The sequence below is a fragment of the Muntiacus reevesi genome, chromosome 4, assembly GCF_963930625.1.
Source record: "Muntiacus reevesi chromosome 4, mMunRee1.1, whole genome shotgun sequence".
NCBI classification, from domain to species: domain Eukaryota; kingdom Metazoa; phylum Chordata; class Mammalia; order Artiodactyla; family Cervidae; genus Muntiacus; species Muntiacus reevesi.
In genome coordinates, this window is record NC_089252.1 from 158,761,120 (window position 1) to 158,780,426 (window position 19,307).

At 39.1% G+C, this 19,307-nt stretch overlaps 1 long non-coding RNA gene across 1 annotated transcript; it reads right to left on the bottom strand.

Annotated features, from left to right (window-relative positions):
- Positions 1–3,322: 3,322 nt before the first annotated feature.
- LOC136167373 (uncharacterized) lies at positions 3,323–15,757 on the bottom strand. Its single transcript, XR_010663091.1, has 3 exons — positions 15,633–15,757; positions 10,642–10,764; positions 3,323–3,457 (listed from the first exon to the last, which is right to left on the bottom strand). It is a non-coding gene; the product is annotated as an uncharacterized lncRNA (long non-coding RNA).
- Between the last annotated feature and the right edge of the window lie 3,550 nt (positions 15,758–19,307).

The following is a 19,307-nucleotide window of genomic DNA, read 5'->3' on the forward strand; positions in this document are numbered from 1 at the left end:
TCAAGTAACTATTATTATATTCTGGAATATTTAATTCCAAATATTTATATCTATACAACATTTTTTTACTTTATAATCATAGCACATATAAAATGTACCCTGCCTTTCACTTAAATATTATTCCTTGTATTTCTGGTGTCATTATAAATTACTTACAAGCATGTGTGTATGAGTCGCTCAGTCGTATCTGACTCTTTTCAACCCTGTGGACTGTAGCCCACCAGGTTCCTCTGTCCATGGAATTCTCCAGGCAAGAATACTGGAGTGGGTAGCCATTCCCTTCTCTAGGGGATCTTCCCGACCAAGGGATCAAACCCAGGTCTCCTGCATTGCAGGCAGATTCTTTCCGGTCTGAGCCACCGGAGACGCCCATATAATCATAACTTTACGTGAGTAATCTGTTATGTGGAGAACATCTTGTTTCTTTAACTATTCCCAGATTGTCTGGCATTTAGGTTGTTTACAACTACTTCTTTCAACTACTTTTCCATTCAAAAAACAAAGACCATGACATCTGGTTCCTTCACTTCATGGCAAATAGATGGAGAAACAATGGAAACAATGACTTTATTTTCTTGGGCTCCAAACTCACTGCAGATGGTGACTGCAGCCATGAAATTAAAAGACACTTGCTCCTTGGAATAAAAGCGATGACCAACCTCAACAGCATATTAAAAAGCAAAGACATTACTTTGCCAACAAAGGTCTGTCTAGTCAAAGCTATGGTTTTTCCAGAAGTCAAGTATGGATGTGAGTGTTGGACTATAAAGAAAGCTGAGTGCCAAAGAATTGATGTTTTTGAACTGTGGTATTGGAGAAGACTCTTGAGAGTCCTTTGGACTGCAAGGAAATCAAACCAGTCAATCCTGAAGGAAATCAATCCTGAATATTCATTGGAAGAACTGATGCTGAAGCTGAAGCGCCAACTGATGCTAAGAACGGACTCATTTGAAAAGACCCTGATGCTGAGAAAGATTGAAGCCAGGAGGAGAAGGGGAAGACAGAGGATGAGATGGTTGGATGACATCCCTAACTCAATGAACATGCGTTAGAGCAAGCTCCAGAAATTGGTGATGGACAGGGAAGCCTGGCATGCTACAGTCCATGGGGTTACAAAGAGTTGGACATGACTGAGTGATTGAACTGAACTTCATCTTATAAATAATGCCATAGTAAACACTTTATTCTAAAAGTTTTCTCTGTACTTCATGTCTTTTCTTGAAGTTAGATTCTAAAAATTGAAATTATCTTAAAACATATGAACATATTTAAGATTCTTGTTACATATTACAAAAGCTGTCCAACAGGTTTTTATCCAGTTTACAAATTTTTATCCATATTCAACAATGATTATGACCCTTAGCAGCCTAGAATATTTTTATATGTAAAACATGATTTTTTTTTCCCTAGAGAGGCTTAGCTCTCTCTCATATCCCGGCTAACTAATTGTATATTCTATCCTATGAATTGTTTGGTTGTATGATTTGCTCACCAGAATTTTTACTAAAATCATAAACTAGAAATATGTATAGTATACCTTAAAAAGTTCTTTATGTTCAGACAATAAAAGTAACAAAAATCCACTAAGAATTATTATATGTATAACTGATTCGCTTTGCTGTATCCCTGAAACTAACATAGTAACACAAGTATACATCAATAAAAATTTTTTTAAAAAAGAATTATTACATGGATTATGGAATGAGAATAATATACAATTTTCTACAGAGAAGTAGAAGTATTTAAGCAAGAAAGTTATGAAATTCAATGAGATGTTGATATTAATTTCCATCCTCATCAAGAGGAGGAGTGAAGGACACTGCTCTTAACCCTGCATAGTGCGTTATATTCTGTATTCATAGTCTTATTAGTTTCCTGACCTCCTCTGTGTTTGAAGGTTTAATCCTTTATGTCTCCTGTAGTAGAAGCTGAAGCAGGTGTTATTGCCATCTTTATAGATATGAAAACAGGGGTCCAGACAGACATGTGACTAGCTCAAGATCATGCAGCTGGTAAGGAGACAAACCCTTTCTGATTCAAAAATCTCATGTTTTTTCCATTAAAGTGCCTTTAACCTAACGTCAGATGTTTAAAAGCATTCAGGAAAATGAGGAAGCAAAGGACCCAAAAAATTTACTAAAATAGCAGCTATGAAGTTTTAGAGATTGCTTAGCCAGGCTACACTGAGCATCAGTAACAAAAGCACTCCTTTGCTCTACATCATAGTTTTCACTTTTATAGAAATTCCTGCCTACTTCAGCTTCATTCTCTTAGGCACTGTTTTACATGAAAGGTAGTACTGCACCGTGAGGAAGAGTGCAGGCTAGGAAATACACATCTGCGTTTGAATCCCAGCTTTGCCATTTGCCACGTTGTAGCCTGGGAACATTACTGAGATGCTCAGTACTCTCCATTTCCTCATGTGCTAAAAAACAAAAATGAAAAATAGGGCGGTGATGATAATAGTAATTGCCACACAGAGTTTTAAGGAGGAGTAAATGACATATTACATGTAAAGCACTTTAAGTCTGCCTGGCACACAGCAAGTATTTGAGTAATACTTGTTGCTGTCATTATATGTATTAACTCATTTAAACTCATTAGAACCCTGTGACCCATGACAACTCTACTGTGATCCCCTTTTTACTGATAAGAAAACAGAGACTTTATACAAATTATGAAAGCATAACGTAAGGCGCTATTCAAATCTTAAAAGGATCCCTGACTGTAGGGATGAACCAGATTTGGAAACAAACAATAAAATGTGTTTCCACATCAGTGAAATACAAACAGTTATGGGAAGTAAGTTATGTTTTGCATCGGAAAGAAAATTAAGTAACATTAGACACTAGCATATAAAGCTTTTTTGTTAGAATTGAGTGGGCAAGAAATATTGTAGAGAGTTTTAAATAGTTCTCTTTTTACCGTGAAGTTGTGGAAGAAAAAGACCATCACTAATCTTAGAGGATTGACAGGGATGTTGACAGATGCTGACAGTCTCCTCCTTTGTGCTGTTTAAATACCACTTATCTCTGTTCTCAATAGGCTTTAATGCTTCGTTTCTGATGCCTATGACTCATATTTGTAAATAATAAATGTATGAGACACATATTTTGTGCATCAACATACACTTTCATTTTGAATGAAAACACTTTTCTTTTTAACAAATCAATCTTTATCCTGAGAACAACCATACATCAAAACCCTAGGGGAAGTCGATATAACTTCAATATTTTTATGAGCATTGTCCTTAAAATACAACATTAAAACAGTTACTCTTATCTTCTTTCTCCTACTTCCCAAATGTAGGGGAAGATCTTACCAAGGGATGGTCTCCCATTGGGTCCTAGGAACTCCAGCCTGACTCAGGGGGACAAGTAGTCAGGGACTGGAAATGGCTGCAGATACGGAGACCTTGAAGGATTTGCCAGTGAGTGGCAATCCATGTGTGAGACGCCTAGAGAAAGAGGAGATGGTAGTCAGTGAGGAAAAAGGGAAAATACAGACATGAGGGAAAACAAGGGGAATGGACACAGATAGAGGACTAAAATGGTATGAAAGCCGGCAGACAGCTAAACTTCACCCATCTCAAAAGAAAATCAGGCTGTTGAAGAGATCCATGGGCTATGGAGAAGATAAAATAGTTTATTTCTAAGAGTACTGAACTGTTAAGTCTGAGCTGAGAGGTATAACATATGGAGAAAATTACAAAAATAAGCCTCTTAGATAGCCTGTTGCTTTTTGTTTACAATAAGTACACACTCTATTGGACTGCAACCAATTGACTTATCTATATGTATAAACTTGACCTGGGGTCTCTCCCACTTTTCATCTGGTGAGTGGTTTAATCACTAGGACATCTATGTTTGCAGATTTGCAGAAGTGAATGTTATCATCGAACAGCCTGGATGTGACCTGAGTATTTCCTGTATAGCTTAGCTTCCTAGATTCATTTCAGCCATCCTAGAGCTCCCTGAGTTTCAAATTAGTATTGAGCCTCCCTGAAAAGTGAAATAATTATTGGGTAGAAATAAGGGGAAAAGATAGAGAGGGGTAGGGATGGAGAACGGGCCTTGGGAAGGGATCAGGTTTGCTAATACACCTCAGAAAGGATGAATCTTTTCTCTGACAAGATCCTCTGAACACTGACCCCCAAAATTCCCTGGGTCTGTGCTATCTCACACTTTTGTATATATAGAATGGGCCTTCCCCAGTGGCTCAGCGGTAAAGAATCTGCCTGCAATGCAGGAGATGCGGGTTTGATCCTTGGGTCAGGAAGATCCCCTGGAGAAGGAAATGGCTGCCCGCTCCAGTATTCTTGCCTGGGAAATCCCATGGACAGAGGAGGCTGGTGGGCTGCAGTGATGGAGTTGCAAAGAGTATGATACGACTGAGCATATACGCATACATAGAATGTAATCACTCCCTGCCTGACAATGGCTTGTCTGTATGTCTGTCTCCCCATCTAGACAGTGAATTTCTTGAAGGCAGAGAAGGAGTCTTATTCATCTTTGTACTCCTAGCTCCTAGCACCAAGCGTGGTGCATGACTGCTACTCAATATCTATTTGTTAAATAAAGGAATCAAATGCTCAAATACATTTTCCCCTTTGAAACATTATTATTTATGAAACTTTTTAAGGCCTATAAAATAAGCTGGAATGAGTTGTTTTGTGCTCAAAATCCCTTCAGTCTATATGGAAGTCAATGGAAATTTATGTGATCTGATTTTTTATAATGTCACCAAACCTCCAGAATTGGACACAGACTGGAGAGCAAACCCAGTTAAAAGAGACAGAGGGACATATGAGTACTTTGCACAGTGTGTGCTACATTAATATAAATAAATTTAAAAGCTATTAAAAATACACATCTTAGAATTAACCCTTAAGTAGGTATTCTTAATTTGGGGTCCATGGAGCCTTAGTAAGGCCAGGCATGGACTTCAGAGGACTTGTCTATGCAACACACACACAAAATCAAAGTCAAAATTAGGTATATGAATGTGCATTTTCTAAAGGAGATGATGTATAGCTCTTGTTAGATTCTCAAAGGCATCTACAATCCAAAATACACAGTCTGTTATTGCAAAGAACAACTTGTAGAAACATGAAAAGAAATATGCCCGAGGATGTTCATCACAGCATTGTTTGAAGGTAAAAACTGGAAGCTATCTAAATGGACTTCAATAAAGGGGGTCAAACACCTACATAAAATATGTGTGATCTGCAGTGTGTATGTCACAGCCCACTGTTCAGTAAGAGAGCTGATTGCCACACAGCACATATCATGTGGTCTCACTTATGAAAAATAATATGCATCCGTGGGGAATTCCTTGGTGGTCCAGACTTTAGGACCCAGTGTTTTCATTGCCAAGGGTCTGGGTTTAATCTCTGGTCAGGGAACTAAGATCTCATACAAGCCAAAGGTGCAGCCAAAAAAAAAAAAAAAAAGAAGCGTGTATATCGAGACATAGAATGATTCTGGAAAACAAAATGTTAATAGAAATTTTTGATTAGTGGAACTTGGGATATTCTTGTCCTTCCTTTTTATACACTGAATTATTTGAATTTTTATATTGAGCACATTGTCAACTTAACAATAGTAGTGTTTTCTGGAAGTGGAGGGCTTATTTAGAGAAATGTAGGAGAGACAGAATCACAATAGGCAACTAATAGAAAGTCGGGAATTGTTAACCTTAACGATGGCATCAAAAAGATCACTGATCCATGGCAAGCAGACAGCAGAGTAAGATAAATTGTAAGGTTGATCCTGCGTGGCAATTACTCTGTCCAAGTTTGCGTGCTCTATATTTGTGGGCTCCGACTCTGTGACCCCATGAACTGTAACCCATCAGGCGCCTCTGTCCATGGGATTCTCCAAGCAAGAATACTGGAGTGGGTTGCCATGCCCTTCTCCAGGGAATCTGTCCAAATTTAGGCAGGGTTTAAAGGAAGTGACAAGTGGTCTTAGACGATCCTATCTTCATCTAGCTCACCGTAAACTGGTTTTCTGTGAAGACACAAGAGCTCCATACAGGAATAAGACGTGTGCAAGATGACGTGTGCAAGAGGTAGAGGTAATTGCATATTTTTATGCAACTTATCACACGTGGCTGAGCCAGTCAGCCCAGTCTGTGACACGACTAGTTCCTGGAAGGGCTCAAGTTGCTCATCATCTGAGTCAGACTAGACTCTTCTTTCCTCTTCAGCGGACAAAGATCTACTTTCAACCTTACGTTTCAAATGTGAAACATTCATTTACGAGATTCAAACCCTTCTTGGAAAGACCATGTGCGTAAGGGCTTACATTTGCCAAAAGTAAGGGCTGCCCCTTCAGTGCATCTTCACTGAACCTCTCTGGTTTGCTGTCATAGGAATCTGCCTCAAAAGCTATGTATTTTCAAAACTTTCCTACATTTGGTGACCCCAGATTTTCACATCCTGGAGCAAGGCACCGTAGTAATATTTGAGATGGGTGAGAAAACTTTTTTCTGTCAAGTAAGAAGTTATGAAAGCAGATAATTTTAGGAGAGACTATACATCAGAAAACCGAGTCTGAGAATGATTCCCTTAAAACTATCCATGACCCTTTACCTCCTGGAAACTCTCGTGTGTGCTCAGGGGTATGTGCAGCCCAGCTTGAAGGCCACTGCTTAAGTCCATCTCATGTATTCACAGGTATGGAAGCTGCAGTTCAGTGCAGTGGCCAAGTCAAAACTAGAATCTAGGTTTTCCAGAAGGCTGACTAAAGGGATTCAGGCTCTATGACACTGCCTTTATTGTGACCTTGGATAAATCTTTTCCCTCATTGAGGTTTATTTTTCTCATCTCTAAAATGAGAGGGATAGACCAGCGGACCTTGAGTGAGATACTTTTCCTTTTTTCCTCCCATTCTCCAGACTTCTCCATTCTGCTCTCGATCCCAGAGTTGGATATGTTCAAACCTCATCACTGGGCTCCCTTGACTTCTGGCTTCTGGGTTGGGTGCAGCCAATGGGAGGCCCTGGCATGAGCTTGGAAGGCAGAAAAGCAATAAGAGTGGACCATTCGTTCACCCGGATTTCCTGCTTGGTTACCATGGGTTGTTCGTATCTTGCCCCGAAGGGTTTCCTGCTTGGTTACCATGGGTTGTTTGTATCTTATCAGGAGTTCCTTCAAATTGTTTTCTGTATCATATTTACATACCTCATAATTTTTTAGTACTTCCTGGCCTTTGGACACCATAAGATGCTCCAGGCTCAACTTACATTTTCCTTGGAATCAATCATTTCTGCAAGAAGCCCATTAATTATTTGTCCAGTCCTAGTACACATGTAGTTTCAGAATTCCTGACCCATTGTTTGTGTTAATCTCTCAGTCATGTCTGACTCTTTGTGACCCCATGGACTGTAACCTGCCAGGCTCCTCTGTCCATAGACTTCTCCCAACAACAATACTGGAGTGGGTTGCCATGCCCTCCTCCCAGGGATATTCCCAACCCACAGATCGAACCTGAGTCTCTTGCATTGCAGGCAGATTCTTTACCATCTGGACTATGGGGAAGCCCCCTGACCCATGCTGCTGAGGGAAAAATTTTTACCAATTAGAGTCTAATATTTGTGCATAGTTGGGTCTTTAATCTGACATCGTATGGTCAAAATATTGTTTTTCAAACTTAGTTAATTTTTCCCCAACTTCTTTCATATGGTCATGCTATTCATTTATAAGATAGTTGCATCTATTTGTTACTCTTTGTATTCTAATTTGGGCTCCCCCCACATTCTGGTTGATTTTAATTATTTATTTTGGGGGTATTTTGGTTCTAAGTGTGAGAGCCATTCATAAAAAGAATAGCGGGTAAATGTCCCTCCCTCACCCCACTACCCCATTCCCACTTCCTCACTCTTTCCACTGCCCTCCCATCCCATGCCTCAGTAATCAGTCTCATTAGGTTTAATTCTTCTTATGTTTCTTTTGCACAAATGAACAAGTACATGTATATTTTGTTACCTCTCCTGTGTCTTTCATGAAAGGAAACATACTATAGCAACATTTTTTTAATTGTTATTTAGGTACAATTCACATAATATGAAACAAATCATTTCAAAGCCTGACATTCACTGGGGTTTGGTATATTCACATGTCATAAAACCACTATCTCTCTTTTGTTCCACATTTCCACCACCCTGAAAGGAATCCCCACACCTTTGAAAAGTTACTCCTCTTTTCCCCTCCTTCTAGCCCCTGCAGAAAATAATCTGTTTTCCATCACTGTGGATTTACCTATTCTGAATATTTAATATCAGTGGAATCATAATATGTGTGAACTTTGGTATCTGGCTTCTTTCACACAGCATAACATTGTGATGCCTGTCCACATTGTAGCATATATTAGTATTTCATCTCTTTTTATGGCTGAATAATATTCCATTGTTTAGATATAACACATTTTTTAAATCTATCCATCAGTTGAGGACATTTGGGCTGTTATCGTCTTTTAGCTATCGTGAAGAGTGGTGCTGTGAATATTTTTGTACAAGTATTTTAATATCTATTTCAGTTCATTTCAGTTCCTCAGTCGTGTCCGACTCTGCGACCCCATGAATCACAGCATGCCAGACCTCCCTGTTCATCACCAACTTCCGGAGTTTACTCAAACTCATGCCCATTGAGTCGGTGATGCCATCCAGCCATCTCATCCTCTGTCGTCCCCTTCTCTTCCTGCCTGCAATCCCTTCCAGCATCAGGGTCTTTTCCAGTGAGTCAACTCTTCGCCTGAGGTGGCCAAAGTAGTTGAGTTTCAGCTTCAGCATCAGTCCTTCCAATGAACACCCAGTACTGATCTCCTTTAGGATGGATTGGTTGGATCTCCTTGCAGTCCAAAGGACTCTCAAGAGTCTTCTCCAGCACCACGGTTCAAAAGCATCAATCCTTCGGTGCTCAGCTTTCTTCACAGCCCAACTCTCACATCCATACATGACCACTGGAAAAACCATAGCCTTGACTAGACGAACTTTTGTTGCCAAAGTATTGTCTCTGCTTTTTAATATGCTGTCTAGGTTGGTCATAACTTTCCTTCCAGGGAGTAAGCATCTTTTAATTTCATGGCTGCAATCACCATCTGCAGTGATTTTGGAGCCCCCCAAAAATAAAGTCTGACACTGTTTCCACTGTTTCCCCATCTATTTGCCATGAAGTGATGAGACAAGATGCCATGATCTTAGTTTTCTGAAAGTTGAGCTTTAAGCCAACTTTTTCACTCTCCTCTTTCACTTTCATCAAGAGACTTTTTAGTTCCTCTTCTCTTTCTGCCATAAGGGTGGTGTCATCTGCATATCTGAGGTTATTGATATTTCTCCCAGCAATCTTAATTACAGCCTGTGCTTCTTCCAGCCCAGCGTTTCTCATGATGTACTCTGCATATAAGTTAAATAAGCAGGGTGACAATCTATAGCCTTGATGTACTCCTTTTCCTATTTGGAACCAGTCTGTTGTTCCATGTCCAGTTCTAACTGTTGTTTCCTGACCTGCATACAGGTTTCTCAAGAGGCAGGTCAGGTGGTCTGGTATTCCCATCTCTTTCAGTATTTTCCACAGTTTATTGTGATCCACAGAGTCAAAGGCTTTGGCATAGTCAATAAAGCAGAAATAGATGTTTTTCTGGAAGTCTTTTGCTTTTTCGATGATCCAGCGGATGTTGGCAATTTGATCTCTCGTTCCTCTGCCTTTTTATCTATTTAGTATGTCAAAATACAGTTCTAGGAGTGGAATTTCTGGATCACATGGTATTTTTAACTTTTTGAGGAACCACTAAAATATTTTCCACAGTAGCTGCATCACTTTACATCCCACCAGCAGCACATGAGGGTTCCAAGTTCTCCACATGCTCACCAGCATTTGTTATTGTGTGTGTTTGTTTTTAAATTATACTTATCCTAGTGGGTGTAATGTGGTCTCTCATTGTGGTTTTGATTTGCATTTTCCTAATGACTAATGATGTTAAGCATCTTTTCAGGTGCTTAATTTGCTATAGATATGTTTTTTTTTTTTTCACCCAGTACATGCTGGAAATCACTCCATATCAATTCACAAAGATTGTTCATATCCCCTTTGCACATGCATAGTAGGTGAATTTTGTGGATTACCATAGTTTATTCAACCAGTTGCCTAAACATGGGCATTTAGGTTTTTCCCAACATTTTTCAATTAAAAATAATTCTGCATTGAATAACTTGGTACATATGTATTTTCATATTACTGGAGGCATTCTTTAGGGTAGATTCTTCATACTTCAGGTGGAAATGGGATTGCTGGCTCAAAAGGCAAGTTTGAATGTATTTTTGTTAGACATGAATGAAGTTAGCAAGGAACAATACTGTTTTTCTTAAATAGTTTAATGATAAATACAAGGATTGAATCTCAAGAGGAAGAAAAAACTCAGCTAGTTGTTTATCATGAGAGAAAGGAAACTTGTATAAAAGTTACTTTTTAAAGATAATCTTGTGTGCATGCTCATATGCTCAGTCATGTCCAACTCTTTGCAACCCTATGGACTGCAACCTGCCAGGCTCCTCTGTCCATGTGATTTTCCAGTCAATCTTATCTTGTAATAAGATAACTCTATGCTAAGGGAAAATAGTTTTGTTAGCACACAAACATACCTCATTTTCCTAGGGTTAGGATTTACATTTTTATAGAATTCCATGTGGTCTAGTAGAAGCTGAGTCCTGAGTATGCTTTTATGCAACTCATTTTTGTGTTTTTAACTTAATTTAATCTTCACTCTGTGTGAAAAACAGGATTAGAAGAATCATGAATCATTCCAAAATTACCAGGGTATGTAGGAGTGGTAAGGAGTGAAAAGAGAAGACACACTCAATTTTCAGCTTACTTCAATTTTCAAGTCACAGAAATATTGAAATATCAGAATGAGTTCTGAGATACCACTTTAACAGTGGATCTGAAAGGCCACATCTCTCATATACTATTACTCTACCATTGGGATTTAGTCATTAAAATTCTACTGAGGGACTTTTGCAGTTTAATCTTTACCAAGAAGCATACCTCCCAGTCCAGAAAGGCCTTCAAGATCAAGCACCTCAGGAGCCACAAGAATGATATCACCACCACCTAGATTATCATCAGAGAACATTAACTGTAGTCATCCTTTCATTTCAGTGTTATCTTAAGGGGTGTTCAATGTATCTGTCACTAGCCAAGTGAGCATTCAGTCCATGCCTGGACCAAATGATGCTAGGAAGTACTCAAAAGAAGTAAAGGAATCAATTTATTGCTGCCTCTACCCTTTTAGCTCTTCAACTGAATCCCCTTGAGGTCAGTTTAAAAAAAAGAAGCTGAGAGGCACTGTCCAGATGGGTTGCCTGGAAGACACCATTGACACCCCTACTCTGTGATTAGTTAGCTAAGGATACAGAAACTCAGGAGACAGGAATGTAGGGACATGGAATGCAGAGAGGTAGCATTCCACAGTCCAGAGAGAATGCAAAGTCAGTTCTCAGGGGTCCTGAATGATATCTGACTTTAGCTTTCTGGAATACTGTAAAACCTATACCTCTGCAGGAAAAATTGTCTTTTTAAAAAATTCTATAAAAACCGTGTATATGAAAAATATGATCTAAATATCTAAATAAAAATATATGTTCACTTATTGACTCTACAAACATTTATTGAGTGCCTACTAGAAGCCAGACACTTTTCTGGGTACTGGATCTAAAGCAGTTAACAAAGAGTCATGGCAACCCATGGACTGGGAGAAAATATTTGTGAATGATGCAACCTACAAGGGCTTAATTTCCAAAATATACAAGCAGCTTGAACAACTGAATAACAACAACAAAGAAAAACTAACTAACCAAAAAATGGGCAGAAGAACTGAACAGATATTTCTACAAAGAAGACATATAAATGGCCAACAGGAAAATGAAAAGATGCTCAGCATTGCTAATTATTAGAGAAATGGAAATCGAAACTACAGTGAGGCATCACCTCACACCAGGCAGAATGTGCCTGTATGCGCGGTCACTCAATCGTGTCTGACTCTGACCCCATGGACGGCAGCCCGCCAGGCTCCTCTGTCCATGGGATTCTCCAGGCAAGAGTACTGCGGTGGGTTGCCATGCCCTCCTCCAGGGGATCTTCCCAATGCAGGGATTGAACCTGCGTCTCTTGTAGCTCCTGCATTAGCAGGCAGATTCTTTACCACTGAGCCATGAGGGAAGGCACTCTGGGCAGAATGGCCACCATTTAAAAATCAACAAATAGCAAATACTGGAGACAGAGTGAACAAAAAGGAACCCTCTTACACTGCAGTGGGAATGTAAATTGGCACAGCCACTGTGAAAAACAGTATGGAGTTTCCTTAAAAAACTAAAACATACATGCGACCCAGTGTTCACAGCAGTGTTGTTTAGAGTAGGGAAGACATGGAAGCAACCTAAATGCCCATCGACAGATGAATGGATAAAGAAGATGTGGTGTGTGTGTGTGTATATATATATATATTTCCCCCAATGGAATATTACTCATCCATTAAAAAGAATGAAATAATACCATTTGAAGCAACATGGGTAGACCTAGAGATTATCATATTAAGTGAAGTCAGTCAGAAACAGTAGGAAAAACAACACCACATGATATCACTTATATATGGAGTCTACAGTATAATACAAATGAACTTATTTACAAAACAGAAACAGGCTAATAGATATAGAAAGCAAGCTTATAGTTACCAAAGAGGAAAAGGAATGAGAGAGGGATAAGCTAGAAGCTTGGGATTAGCAGATAAAAATGGGTTGTATATAAAATAGACGACCATACTGTATACCACAGGGAACTAAATTCAATATCCTGTAATAAAACATAGTGGGAAATAAAATCGAGCCACTTGATTATACATCAGAAATGAACACAACATTGTAAATTAATTATATTTCAATTAAAACATTTTAAAAAATAGTCATGGAAACTGATCTCATGATATTTACAATTGTGAGAAAAAGTGGAATCCTGTCTAGCCTCTTTTTAAATTTGTTCATTCAAAAAATATTAATTGAAATAGGACTACTGGTGGCACTTTGCTTTCTTCAATAAACAGAGATATTCAGTAAACAGAGAATAAAACAGATTCGTGCCCTCATGAAATCTCCAGTTTAGTAGGGGTAGATAAACAATAAACACAATAAATGTGTGAATTATATGGTAGAGTCAAGGGAGATAAGTGGTGTGGATAAAAGGCAAAAATTGAGCAGGGTAAGAAGGGGGATCAGGTGTGCCAAGGGGAGGGTGGTGTGCAGAGTCAGCAGGCAACTTTAAGTGGGGCAATCAGCTCACTGAGAAGATATTTGAGCAGAGACTTGAAAGGTGAGGGTGACAGTCCCTCAGATACCTGGAGGAAGACTAGCCATCCCTAAGGCTTTAAGATGGGACCTGATGTGTTCGAGGGAGGAGAGGAGGCAAGTGTGGCTGGAGAGGGTCCATAGGAGAGGTGACGGTAAGAGGAAATGAGATCAGAAGAAACGGGAGCAAACTGTGACAGACCTTGGACTATTTAAGGACAAGATTCAAAAGGATACATGCATCCCATGTTCACTGAAACACCGTTTATAGTAGGCAAGACCTGGAAGCAACCTAAATGTTCATTAAGGGACTTCCCTGGTGGTGCCGGAGCTGAGACTCAATGCTCCCAATGCTGGGGGCCTGAGCTCGACCCCTAGTCAGGGAACTAGATTCCACATGCCCCAACTAAGAGTTCTCATGTCTCAACTAAAAATCTGATATGCTACAATGAAGATGGAAGATCTTGCAAGCTGGAACTACAAATAAACAAATAAATATAAACAAATAAACAAATGTCCACTGACAGATGAATGGTTAAAGAAGATGCAGTACATATGCAGAGTGGAATGTTATCTGTTGTTGCTTTGTTGCTGGCGTATCCGAAGGTGGAATATTACTCAGTCGTTAAAAAGGATGAAATGCCATTTGCAACAACATGACTGGACCTAGAGGTTATCATACTAAGTGAAGTAAGTCAGACGGAGAAAGACAAACATCATATGATACCACTTCTATGTGGGAATCTAAAGAGAATGATGCAAATGAGCTCATTTACAAAATAGTAGACTCACAGACTTAGAAAATGAGTAATGGTTATGGGGGGAAGTGTTGGGGGGGACAAGATAGATTGGGCATTTGGGATTGACATGTATACACTGCTATATTTAAAATATACAACCAACAAGGAACTACTGTATACAAATAAATAATAAATCAAAAAAAGTTTTTAAAAAGAACTTGGGCTTTAACTCTAAGAGATGAAAGGAGCCAGTGAGGGGTTTTAGCAGAAGAATGACATGACACTCCTCACTTGCCTAACACACCACCTTTTTGTCAGAGGAGACCGGAGGGAGCAAGCAGAGAAGCGGGGAGACCTCCTGGTAGCATCAGCTGGGAGACAGATGAGGGGGCTCTGATGAGGTGGGAGGAGCTGAGACAGGGATGTGAGATGAGACAGTGAGGTGACAGATTCTGAGTACATTTGAAGGTGGAGCCAACAGGATTTGCTCAAAGATTAGACTGTGGTATGAGAGAAAGGGAAGAGCTGAGAACAACTTTAAGGATTTTGACCTTTTGGAAGAAAAGAATTTTCACCAATTGAGATGAAAGGTGGCAGGAGGAGCATATTTTAGGGGAAAGAACAGGAGTTCAGTTTGGAGCATGTTGGGCTTAGGATATTTAGGAAATTATCAAGACCAGCTCTGGAGTTGGGTGAAAATCTGGGCTGGGGGTATAAACTTGGAAGAAGCATCATGTAAGATGTTTATTGCATATGATTAAATATGAAAATATGAATGTGGTTCTAAAAATACAAAATTTTATAAAGCAAAAGTTTGAATTTCTCCTTCACTCTATTACTCCAAACCCATGACCCTTTTCAATAGTAACATTATTAAGGAGCTAGTATGTATGTGTTAAGAAACTAAAAATGTCTTCAGAATATGCAATCTGTCATTTCAGAGACCCAGAAACAATCCTTGCTCTAGGATCTACGCGTAGATTTTTTTTCCCCACTTATCTATATCTTCTCTTGTCCATATGTGCTTGGTCATCTCCGACTCTTTGCGATCCCATGAACTACAGCCCGTCAGGCTCCTCTGTCCATGGGATTTTTCAGACAAGAATACTGGAGTTGCCATTTCCTACTCCAAGGGATCATCCCAACTCAGGAATCGAACTCGCATCTCTTGCTTTAAGAGAAGCATCATTGCCAAGCGGATTCTTTACCACTGTGCCACCTAGGAAGCCCTGTATCTTCCCCTTATATACACAGTAATATAATTTCCAGAGTGGCCATCTTCCATCATTAAGGTACTGAAGTAACAGAATTTCACAGCTGTTTGGAATAAACATTATACTTGGCTTTGCATACCTTTTCTTATGAAATTAAACTGATTTTTAATTGGCCCTATGTTGTAATTTTTTCTTTAGCCATCTGGAATGTGCCTGAGCTAAGCGGTACCATTGATTTGAGAAATATCATTGATTATAGAGTACAGGATACACTTTAAGCACTATAGTAATAATTCTCTAGACTCTAGGCTTTCATCCCTAAAATAGAACAAAGTTTCCGTACCTTCCATTAGAAAAAGGTGACCTTCAGAATGTGAACTAATGCATTTCTGTTCTGTTGAGTTGGCAGTTACTCTGTGTAAGGAAAGTAATGATGATTCCTCAAATAGCCAGTCTTATGAGTTTAGGCCTTCATCTGTAATAAAACTCAATAGTCTTTCGAATCTTTGGAGTTCACTGTTTCTTCCCTGGAATAAAGAGAAAGAAATTAATTGAAAAAGAAAAACAAATCAAATCCACTTTAGTTTGATTTTTGGCAGAGTTCTGTCCAAGACCATGTATCAGAAACCTCCATACATCTGGATTGACACACAGTTTATCCCAGTCCGCTGTTGGTTACACAACTATTGCATCCATCACAGTAGCCAATAAATAAGGGGGAAAAAAACAAGAAAGAATAAGACACAAGTTCTCAAGAAACTTACAGTTCCACTAAATCAATAAAAATTTATCTTTAGGGAAAAAATATCACTGTGAATGATTCTCAAACCAACTGAACCAGGTATTCTGCTGACAAAAACAGTAATGTCTGACTGTTCTCAATTGAAAGTTTACTCTCTGAATTTTTCTTGCAACTTTAACACTAACTGCTGTCTTTTTCTAGAGAGATCCAGCACATAGCAAAGTGAATAAGTGCCAGAAGCAGTAACAGAAACTGAAGCTCAGCCAATTATACTTAATCCAATAATTTGATTTTTACAGACACATGAGTTCCTACTTGTGATTTTACTTTGCAATCTTTTTTTTCTGATAAAATGTTCCTATTTGCAAGATAAGTAAAACATGTCAAAACTACATGGCACCCTGCAAAGAACTGTGCCACCTGATCAAATTTGTTCTTCACGTGCAAATGGGCTCAAAGGATGAGGCAAGGGTCATATCAGACTTCTCCTTTCTCCTCCTCCTCTCCCTCCCCCTACCTCCCTCTTTTCTTTCTCCTCGAGTGATATTTTGCTTCTGGGTTCTATCTCATCATCCTTTCTCTGCATTCCACTCACTCACCACCCCAGGTAATACTAGAACAACCATAATAACTTTCAGGCTGATTCCCTTCCTTAGTCCCTGCCCACTCAAATCCAGCACATTTTCATCTCATAGACTCATCTTTCTGCAACATAGATTTTTGTCAGGCCTTTTTCCTGTTCAGAAATGTTTACTAATTCCTTATTCCCCATTTAATAATGTTCAAAAGTCTTAGAGTCAGAATAAAAAATTACAAAATACAACCATTCCTAGCCTTTGGTTAATATCTGAATGCAAAGTTTTGCATACATATGACTGTGTTCAACCCAGTGCTCAAAGGAAATTTGGTAAAAGATTTTTCACATCAATGAAAATGAATAGCTGGTTCCCTTTTAGGGAGTGGCGTGGTCTATCTAAACTTGCTGGGTTTTGTTCCCTTAAGGAATAAAGGATGATTTATCTTGACATCTATGGATGAATATCAGCATTTCCATCACTTAGAAATGATCAGTTATTCTTTTTTTATGAATTGCCCTGTCACTGGAGGTTTATTGGAATTAAACACAAATATATTTATCAGGACTGCTGAAAACCAGAGTGGTCAGGATGGCAAAACTTGATCCTTGCTGTCAAAAGAAAATATGGCTGGTATGGTTATTTCATAGAGCCCTGACATTGCATAAGTGTCTACCACATTGTTTGCTATTTATTAGAGAATTTAAAGTGTCATCTGCAAAAGTCTAAAAAGATTAACTTTGTAACTAAATGATTACCACCCCCCTAGGGAAGCATGATAGAGTACCACTCTGTTCTTTATATGTTGTTTTACATTTTATTTTTAATACACACGTTAACTTTAGAATCCAGAGGGGGAAGAAAAGTATGCCTGTTTAAACAAGAAACTTTAAACTTTCTTGAAAAATTCATGTAGGGACTTCCCTGGCAGTCCAGGGGTTAAGACTTCACCTTCCAATGCAGGAGGTGAGGGTTCAATTCCTTGTTAAGAAGCTAAGATCCCACATGACTCATGGCCAAAAAACCAAAACAAAAAACCGAAGCAGTGTTGTAAAAAATTCAGCAAAGACTTTAAAAATGGTCCACATCAAAAAAAATTTTTTTAAGTCACATGAATAGCTAGCTTTGCAATTTGGTGTTTGCAGGTGTTTGAAATTTGCTGTAGGTGTTGGTCCCCTCTAATGAATTAACTTCTGAATGGCATCTCGGTACCTGTTAGAAATAGCCACCAGACTCAGAGCTCAACAATGGGAGTTTGTTCATTCAATCCAGTCATTACTGACTAGTTTGCATTTAGAATGCTAACTCAACCATTACTTGGTCATTCCTGAAAGAAAACAGCCCGATTAGAAAGACAATTTCCCCTGCTTAAAAGTGAGACCAGTCAACAGTGGTCCATAGAGGAGGCCAGTTCCCCTGTTATTCAGTCAGGACTGCCAGGAATTAAGCCACGTTTCAAGGCCACCAGATATCCAGTAAGACACCCCACAGTGAGATTTAAAAAAAAAAAATAGCTCCGATGTTTCTATTTCATAAACACTTGGGTTTAGATTTGCTCAAATTCTATGACGATCAGGCTTGAAAGCAACATTAGGTCTATCCAACCACTTTTCACAGCAATCCAAATATAAAATATGCAGCAGTGTAGCTGTGCTTTAAAATGTTCACAAACTCCCCCAAATGTACTAACAGTAGTATCAGAGTGACAAGGTGATAATCAGACGACAGATACATATTCAAAATCCAGAATGCACTGGACTCCATGCTGGAGCTATATACAGGGATGGGGGCAAGAAATCAGACACTTGCAACTCTATTTTTGCCCTAAGATACTTATAGTTTGCTAAAGAAACCAGTCGAGTGCAACTTGAGAACACTGTAGGAAAATTTTCAATTGTATTTACTTTAAATTTTTAAATAAGCATCTTTTTTTCTACATCTTTCTCCACAAAAACACATTTTTTTTTTTTTACAGTCATCTTATTTAAGCTTAAGGCACAGTGCTTAGTGCACATGTTACTTTAGAAGGTTGGAAAACTCCCAGGAATTGACCCTGAAATTATTTATTTCATGATTTAAAGAATGCTGATGAACACTCTCTTTCCAGAAGGCAAGTAGAGAAGCATAATCCACCTGAGAGAAGACATTTTGAATAATTAAAACATGTTTCTAGCAGACCACAGACAGATGGAGTGAAAGGAAGTGCTGGTCGCTCAGTCCTGTCTGACTCTTTGCAACCCCATGGACTGTAGCCCTCCAGGCTCCTCTCCATGGGATTCTTCAGGCAAGAATACAGAGTGGATAGCTATTCCCTTATTCCAAGGGATCTTCCCGACCCAGGGATGAAGCCAGCGTCTTCTGCACTGCAGGCAGAGCACCGTCTGAGCCACCAGGGAAGCCCTCACGGAAGGATAACACATGTAATCAATCAGTGTGTTGTCAGTTTCCATTACTGGTGCCATCGTGTGTAATAATTGTCTATGCGGTTCTAAAATACACACACACATCACTCCCATACATACATGCATCTTGTTTTTCATAGAAGAGTGGCCTCAATGCTCCTCAAATGAGTGAAAATCCTGTTTACGTTCCTATCTGCCCCAGTTTATGGCTTCACGAGAATTTATTCTCCTTTTAAGCACACACAGACTGTGCTAATTCCCTTTTTTGGTTGGTGGAGCCTCTTCAGAGCATGTTAGGG